Source organism: Biomphalaria glabrata, chromosome 17 (genome assembly GCF_947242115.1).
Source record: "Biomphalaria glabrata chromosome 17, xgBioGlab47.1, whole genome shotgun sequence".
Lineage (NCBI taxonomy): Eukaryota > Metazoa > Mollusca > Gastropoda > Planorbidae > Biomphalaria > Biomphalaria glabrata.
In genome coordinates, this window is record NC_074727.1 from 19,705,606 (window position 1) to 19,715,630 (window position 10,025).

Genomic DNA, 10,025 nt, shown 5'->3' on the forward strand with positions numbered 1-10,025 from the left:
GCGGAGGAGATGAGCGTGTGAGTAGAAAAGACACCACTGTGATAGAGAGTTGCAGAGAACGGAGGGGATGGAGAGGGCTGGAGAGCTGTGTGTTTGTTTTGACAACATGATTCAAAACGAGGCTCAAAGACCAGGGCAAAGGAAGTTTTATCTTTTAAGATATTGCAAGTAGCATACTTTTTAAAAAAGCTTTTCTTTCATTTTCTAGTTCTTGAAAAGTTGAGAAATAAAATAGAATAAAAAAATATATAAAAAAAACGATGAGTAGATAACAAGCTTTTGATGATAAGCTAGATGTTACAAGCAATCAGACAAACAAAAAAAAGTGAAGCCTCCGTTGGATCCCGGCAAATGTGTAGTATACATTATTTAACCACCTCTAAAAAACTATTTTTAGAAAGCTTATATTAAATAACCCTTTCTGCCTTGTAAAAAGAATGTCTACGTGATTTCTACCACATTAGTTCTTAGATTTAATGGAATCTTTGCACAATTATTTATTGGCATAGACAAAACAGGAACCTTTTTTTTTAAAATTAACCATTGATTAATTAATTACTGGTAATATTTTATTTTTTTATCGAAATAGGGAGATTAATATATCAAAGATAGAAAGATAGAAAGAAAGATAGAAAGAAAGATAAATAGGTAGATAGATAGATAGATAGATAGAAAGATAGACAGACAGACAGACAGACAGATAGATAGATAGACAGACAGACAGACAGACAGACAGACAGACAGACAGACAGACAGATAGATAGATAGATAGATAGATAGATAGATAGATAGATAGATAGATAGATAGATAGATAGATAGATAGATAGACAGACAGACAGACAGACAGACAGATAGATAGATAGATAGATAGATAGATAGATAGATAGATAGATAGATAGATAGATAGATAGATAGATAGATAGATAGATAGACAGACAGACAGACAGACAGACAGACAGACAGACAGACAGAAAGACAGACAGATAGATAGATAGATAGATAGATAGATAGATAGATAGATAGATAGATAGATAGATAGATAGACAGATAGACAGATAGATAGATAGATAGATAGATAGATAGATAGATAGATAGATAGATAGATAGATAGACAGACAGACAGACAGACAGACAGACAGACAGACAGATAGATAGACAGACAGACAGACAGACAGACAGACAGACAGACAGATAGATAAATAGATAGATAGATAGATAGATAGATAGATAGATAGATAGATAGATAGATAGATAGATAGATAGATAGATAGATAGATAGATAGATAGATAGATAGATAGATAGATAGAACTTATATCCTTATGCTTACCAGTCTTCAGAAAAAGGGGCGGGGAAAGAGAAGAACAAGTTTGTTTTAAAATGCAGAGATGCTTATAAACGTCGTAACCAGGTTACATAAGAATATTAAAATAAAGACCCTCATGGCACATCGTCATCCTTAGCAGACCATTATGTAAAGTATTGCCAGATTTTCTTTTATAAGAAGCTAAACTAAAATATTTTTTAAGTTTGTTTTGTTGTACATGCTTTGGATGTTATTTGAAAATAATCAAATTTCTAGCCCAAAACTCCCTCAGGACGACAGGAGATGACAGCCGGCAGGGTATGAAACCGGGACTGTCGAGAGGACCGAAGGACAGTCTAGCGCGCATACTGCACCACCAGGCAACCATTTCAAAAATATGGTAGGCCTATTCATTGTTTTCCACAAATGTATTTAAAAACAACTGAGAATTAAATTGTTTAGACTCTAATTCAGTAACATTCCGATTAACGGAATTCGAACTAAATACACTAAGCCTATATAATTCATATATTACTAAATGTAAGTTCAATGTATTCACTTTTGATTAAACTTCCGCGTCCTTTTTTTTTATCTTAATGATTTTAATTAATATGCTTTTAAAATGCATTTGTTAGGGGAACGAATGTTAAATAGGCTTGGCTCTGATTATTTAAAAAAAAACTAACTTAACTTTCTTATAACAATACCTACTCATTCGTTCTATGTTGAAGGTTCTGATAGCTACTGCTACATCTGAGATAATTTGACAGTTCTGAGAACTATTACTACAATTAATTAGATCATTACACTAACATTTTTTATACAGCAAACGCATTAGGTGCTAGTGGTGGACTAATTAAAGTTACGTCAATCGTACGTTAGGCCTACACTGAATATGCTAACCTCTTTTAAAAGCCTGTGACAAGAGCCATGACTGATAGAGATAAGCTTAATGTAAATTGCGGGGCCATGTCTGCTTGTTGAACGCCAGAGTAAGTATTTCAAGGATTGTTGATTTTGGTGAATACTATTTAAGAATTTAAAAGAAAATAAACTAAAGAAAAATAGTGAGTCTTTTTTAAAGAAAATAAATATGAACTCTAGATGAATAACTTGACATGACGTCTGGTCAGGATATGTAATTGTGCAAAAGTAAGAAACGAAACTAATGGTAATTGACAAGGAAACCGCAGATAATTGTAGTTAGTTTGATTAGAAAGATTTGTAGATCATATGCTAGTTTTGTTCAATATTTGAAACTTAAGATTTAGAAGAAATATTATAAGGAAGAAGAGCTATGCAATTTAAGCTTTTTTCCAGCATTGAAAAAAAAAATGTCCATTTAAGATCTAGCTTGTATTTTTTTTTAGTTCTTAACTATTGAGGACATTGATTTTTCTCTATTTTTGTCTGATATGTCTTTTTCTAAACGTTACACTTACATTTGTTTTAATGAAATGGATCATTGCATTACGAATGGAGGAAGAGGAAGAGTTTATATTTCAAATTGAATTGGAGAATGGATGATTAAAATTAGTTCGCTAACTTGACGTTAACAGTAGGTAGGAAATGTTGATAACATAATCTCTGTCTCTCTCTGTCTTTCTCTCTCTCTCTCTCTCTCATTATATTTGGTTCTAATTGCCTATCTGTTTAATTACACCAAGCCCACACAAATCTAGATTGTCTATATCTCCAGTTAAGGACAACTCATTGTTCTATTGGCTGCTAGTTAAATATTGATCCCATCTTATCAGCAAGAGACTGGACCAGCAAAACCAAAAAAAAAAAACCCAGACTTGAAAGAACTAATACTTAAGTTCAATGTTAAAGAAGATTAAATGATGTACTGAAGATGTTTTTCATTTCAGTATTTTTAAACTTAAATCTCAGTTGATGATTAAAGCAGATGTTTAAACTAGTGATGAAGAGAGAATTAAAAAAAAAAATTAGAGTTAAGTATAAACTTACGAATACATTGGTTCTCAAGGACAACTTTGTTTACAAACCTTCCTCCACAAATCACATGCAGACAAAATCGAAAATGCCTATACGATTGTAATGGGATTAGAGTTAAAGGTTGACTTTCATTCTGTTACTTTTTAATTAATTTGTAAATCTGCCAGGTTGGAAAATATTTCTTCTAGCAGTTGAATGTCATCAGGAATTAGAGACACTCTACAAAGTAGATATTAGAGACACTCTACAAAGTAGATATTAGAGACACTCTACAAAGTAGATATTAGAGACACTCTACAAAGTAGATATTATTGGACACATCTTGGATGAAAGACTTCACATCTCAATTTGTGTCTAGTTGGACACATCTTGGATGAAAGACTTCACATCTCAATTTGTGTCTAGTTTTGTTTCCATTCCATTTATATTTCCAGTTAATTACAGTGATTGAGGTGCGGCGGCTAAGCGGTAAAGCGCTTGGCTTCTGAACTGGAGCTCCCAGGTTCGAATCCTGGGATTTTTAATTTTGTGATCTTTGGGCGCCTCTGAGTCCATCCAGCTCTTAACCTGACGTTAGAGGGGAAAAGTAAAGGTGGTTGGTCGTTTTGCTGGCTACATGACACCCTCGTAAACCGTAGGCCACATAGGCCTAAACAGATGACCCTATAGACCCACAAAGTCTGAAAGGGAAACTTTTTTTTTTTCATCGTTTGTTCCCCAACGAACAAACAAGCTAAGAGATAGATGAAGGTAAATACAGGTAGATCTATATATTCTATTTAAAAAGTAACGCTTTCGTTAAGAGAAATACTAAGCACACGTCAGACTTGGATTACTTTTGCGATCATCTCCCCTTCCGAAAAAAAATATGTTTCAAAAGTGAGTGTAAGTTATCAAAAATGTGTGTAAGTGTTTCAAAAGTAAGACTATGTGTTGTATAAAAAAATGTGTGAATGTTTGAAAAAATGTGTCTAGGTGTTTAAATAGTGTGTGCGTAAGTGTTTATGTCCATTTATGAAAGCACCGCGATGCATTAACGGAATGAAAAAGTAATTCTACCATAAGAAAAACATTTTGATCTACTGAAAGGTAAAGGAATCGATCCTCATTTCTTAAGACGATACTGTAACCAAACGGATTTGCAGATTTGTGTCTGTTTTTTTTTTTATTTATTTTATATATTTGCAGATGTTCGATGCTTCTCCTCCAGTATCGATCATCGTCCTGGCTATAACATAATCAACCTAATAGTCTGGGTTTAACTCGACGTATTCAATTGAGTTTTTTTCTCTTTGTTTACTCGTCTGCTTTAGAATCACGTGAACTGCGCATGAGTGAATGCGTGTGCTTTATTTTAGGCTGCTTCGGGGCGCTTTGAAACTTCCGACAGGGGTTGATCAACAAGTGCTTAGCGAGGTTGGCAAAGTATGGTGGATCTCTACTACAAGAATAACATTGAAAATACTTTTCAAATAACTAAGCTTATATTAAGTGTAATTGTATTAATTAGTTTGGATCAGTCTTGTGATTAGGCCTACATATATGTCGGACCTAGACTTACAATCTGCGCGATTAGAAATATTTTTAGCAATTGTTTTTGTTTAGATTTTTGCTTTATCAATGTGCAATGCTCCTATCCTTTGTCTGGACCAGTTGTTGAAAAGGGAGGGAAGAAGGGGCATCCTGTGAATGTTTACGTGATCGTATTTTAAATGCATAAACAATGTTCACTCAGGGCTCAAGAAACTTCAAGGGGACCAATTCAACTTATACCACCACATCTGTCATGTACGATTTCTTTCCCTTGTTGAAGATGCCATGCAAAATAATTATATACTAATAGTTAATTAATTAAATGGTTAATCAGTGTTATTCTTGTGTAGTCAGGTGAAAGAAATACATTTTCAGCTTAATCCGAGATTAGGTGTGGGAGAAATAAAGTGTACAAACCTTTTACCAGACAGACAGAGAGAGTTGACATAAGCTTCGTAAAAATACTCTTAGATAATAGGCCAGTTTATTCAAATGTATACTTGCGTTATATTATTTCCACTAAACATTAGACCAGTGATGCCCAAAGTACGGCCCGCGGGCCAAATCCGGCCCGCGACGTGAGTCCATCAGGCTTGCCGAAATGTCGGCACAAAGTGTTGAAAATCCCCCCTTTTTCCAAAAAAAAAAAGTAAAAATGTATCTTTACTTACGTTACGGGCTTAGGGCCCTCAACATCTTTGTTTTATAAAGAAAGTGTGGCTAACAACATATAAACGACATTATGAAACAAATATGACGGCATTCTTGGTTTGAGCCGCGAATAAAAGATTGTTAAAATAAGCCTAGAAATAGGAGGATTGATGAGTATATTTACCAAACAAAATTACTCCGTTGTAAAGCTAGCTACAATGTTGCTGATATTTTAAGTAGAGGAATGAAGCCATCTTCTGACTCGGGGAAAAAAAAGATAAATTTCAAATATCCCATTAATTAATGACGCACAGGATCTACAGGTTTCAGGTCAATATCGCCTACGTTTTGTTCATGTGGCCCGCGACACGAGTGTCGGAAATAAAAATGGCCCGCTGGTCGAATTAGGTTGGGCATCACTGCATTAGACCATCATATACATCTTCTTATATGGTCAGATCAGGTGGAATTGTAAACTAACAAAATAAAAAAATATTACTTTAAAAAAAAGGCAAATCGGTTCCAAGGGAAGAACTCTACATTTTCAGCCATATATCTCTTAATACTGTAGTCTGGTAGTGAGGACCAAACTTTCCAGTCAATTACGTCATCGCACAAAAAGACTTTTTTAATTGGTCGTCTTTTAGTCTTCAGAGATAAGGGCAGTGTTGCCGTGGACACTAGTTGTATGTATAAACTTCCTCTTCCAGACCTTGGGGCATCTGTTTTTGTGTTAGCGAAGATGTCATGTGGCCAGCACATGTCCTTAAATTAGGTACCTATTAGAGCTGTGTGGAGGCGCCCTAAAGATCGTGAAAAGAAAAAAAAACTAGTCTTCACCAGAATTGGAACCCGAGACCACTCAGGCACCGCGCGTCAGGACATTACAAATCGAATAATAACTTTTTGAAGAGATTCCCTGAACCGGACATCGTTCACTCGAAACCAGATGCGAAAGAAAGTGTGCAACAAACCCAGAACTCTATCGGCCATAGCGTAAACGCCAGGCTGAAAAATTTGAATGTCTGTTTTATTCATTACAGTTGGGAGAAATTCTTTCCAATGACCCAAGGCTTCACTAGGGGCTGGACGCAGTCCTATAAGAGCTATATTCAGAACCCAGAATGCTGCAGTTTTAGACTTTGCTGTGTGTTGGCGTAATGACTGATTGCACAGTGCGTTGTCCTGCCGCGGGCCCGCAGTTTGTCGCACGGGGTGAAACTAATGAGATAATGGTAACGAATGTAACTAATGGTGCCAATAAGGAAGTAAAACAGAAGCCTTGATGTACCAAACAGAACCGAGTTCAGTGCACTGGAAAGGATGGAAGAGATTCCCCATTAGAACGATCACAATCTATACACCAGTTTCCATAGCAGAATCTCGCGCCAGATACGTTTGACTAACATGGCAGTGCTTAAATATAACAGAAAAAATATTTAAAAAATTAAACGCATAATACATCTTTATATACAAAGAGCATACCTGATAATAATGAAATGTTCAATTGATTAGGCATTTTTTAAGTTCAAAGTGAAAGATGTTATGATATTCTAAATTAATGAGATAATTGAAACATGTTTAGTTTTTCTTACAAATTTACGTTTTCGTTACCTGTTAGGTCATGAGACAGAAACAAGTTTGGAAGAATACTAAGACCTTGATGTCTTAATTAAAATCTCGACTATCTGGTCTAGGGGACATAACCGAGAAAATGTTATTTTTTTTAAAGGCTTTACTTCGTTAACATTATTGTTAAATAAAATTCGGAAAATTTAAATTATGTCAAATATGAAATAGATCTACTTTGCTTTTACCTATCCCTTAGTCTGTTGGGCCGTTGGGGCGCCATGCAAGATTAGTCGACCGTCTTTCTCCATTCCTTTCTGTCTTTTGCTTTAGTTGGAACCTCTTTCAATGGCAGGCTTGTCCATTCTTTTATGTTGTCTTACCATCGCTTTCTCTGTCTGCCTCTTTTTCCTGGGACTGTTCCCTGAAGGAAGGTCTTTGCGAGCCGCTTTATACTAGAGGTGCCAATCTATTTGATGCCTGATGTCATATCAATGTACGATCCGAGATGTCAAGGGTCCTAACATTTAAAAATGGGTATCCAAAGGAACTGAAGTGTTATAATTTAGACGTTAATTGGTTGGCGAATATTATAAAGGGTTTGATCTCTTTACCATATGCCGGATTTGATCCACAGGCCAGATGTTGGTGATCACCTCATTGAACTATATAATTTACACACACACACACACACACACATATATATATATATATATATATATATATATATATATATATATATATATATATATTAGTTTATTCCTTCCTGTTTGACTGCCCTAAGACTTGTCCTGATATGCCATCTAGCTGTCCAAAGGGATGTAATCGATAGAATGTGACATCGTTAGGGCCTCATCAATTCTAAATCCGGTTCTGGTAATGAATCGTAAGAAGAATGATATTAAATTTTTGTGTACTATTAAAAGGTTACTGAAAATCGTTTGTATTCATCCAGTTTGTAATGGTAGCCTTAATAAGGAGTTCCACTATGTGAAACGAAAAGGCTGCTTAGTTGACGCCAGTGTGAAAAGGATTGGCGTTGATGTCTTAAAATCTCGACAATCTAGTCTAGGGGACATAACCGCGAAAATGTTATATTTCTAAAATGCTTTACCTTTACAACTGTATTGCGAGAAAGCAATACCAAGATTAACTTATAATCAACATTCTATATATAGAGGTACCTGCTTTTTTAATGTCATCACGGTGTATGGAATAATAATTTCATTTTTACCTCACTATTTCAAGTTATTACAAAGCTTATATCAACTCACTCTGTCTGTCTGTTGAAAAGTTTGTAAATGTAATTTCACGTTAATTCACCTACATCCAATTTTCATTCAAGATGAAATTTTGAACAACTATTTCTTTTAAATGACTAAACAAGGATCAATAAGATAAATTCACCAATTAGTTATTTAACTATTGGTACTTAATTAATCTGTTTGGTATCGAACAAGGGAAAGATATTGTAACTGACTGATGTGGTGGTATAGGATGAATTAGTCCTATTTTACTTTGTAAAGAGAAATTGGTCGCTGCATTAAAATTTAAACTAATAATAGATAGCTATAAAAACATTATATTTTCATAAGCACTTCGCTGGCACATTGGTTAATGTGTTGGCTTTAGCCGTCGAGTCGAATTCGGGTCTTTCAATTTTTTTTATATTTATATAAATACCTTTGAAAAGCTATCACGGTAACATTTAGTTTTCACAACTGTTCCAGATAATTGATAGGATTATATGGTACTCAGAAAACTAAAAGCATGACATTGAGCTAAACAAAACAATTGGTAAAAATATAATTTAATCTCACAGATGTATTATTGTTGGTCTAAAACTGTTGTCTAAACTAACTGATATAACTATATTTTATATAATAAATTTTTTAAAAAGCATTTCTTAGAAGTTCTTGTTTTATGGTTGGATTTGACATGCGCGGACACGCTACTCTGCCTCATCGTGGCGCTCGTTTGGAAAAGACCATTAGAGGAAGTGGTTAGGCTAAACGGGTAGCAACACAAGACTCCCGTGGGGATGTCCACGGGTAGACGAGAGTCCACCCATTGCACGGGCGGGGTTGCATAAGAGTCCCCATAAACCTGTCACACATCCATTCGCTGTTCCTCAAGGGACCGTTACACAAAATGGCGAGTCCCCCACGGTTAGCTTGGTAGAACGAAGGAAAATGGCGGAGGCTCCCGGTGTCCTCGGCCTTCGGCCATGTGCAGCCAAGCATGCGTCGGGGGCCAAAGGCATTGGAAACAGCAATGCTTTACATAGGCATTGACTCTTGTATCTCTCGAGTTCTCTCAAACAGAACTGTGTTCCCACAGGTTTTGTTTTTTTTTTTTGTTTTTTTTTTACTGTTTGGCGTCCAAACAGGTTTTTTTTTCAAACTTTGAGCTCGAAGAGCCTTTGGCTCAGCTCTTAAGACGACATGTGCTATTTAATTTGTTTGCAGATATCTGAACTTTCAGTATTTGTGATTCTTTTGTTGTTGTTTTTGTTATGTCATGAAAAGACTTAATTTTAAACATTGAATAAACACTTTAAACTTGTGTTTTTTTATATTTTCTTGTATGTGAGTATATATCTAATTAGCCTACAAGCTCTTTAAACAAAAAAATTAAAGTTCCTATTTCTGTCCTTGCGATCTATGGGGCAGATGACGTAAAGGTCTGTTTCTGTGGCCCACGGTTAACGAGGGTGTCATGTGGCCAGCACAACGACATCAAGTTCTTCAGACATTAAGAAATGTACATTGGAGCGACATTTCAAGCTCATTGATGTGTTTCGTTTTGTAAGTTAATTTTTCAATACTATATTTGAGTGTAAGATTTTTGAATATATCAACTTTGAAGTCTCTCAGCAATGTCGACATAACCGAAAACATTTTATATTTTAGAAAAATCTTTACTTGAAATATTCACATTCTCTAATACAATTTGGAAACTTCAATCAAATACAGAAACGACGAAAGTGCCAATTCTGTTTTCTTCCT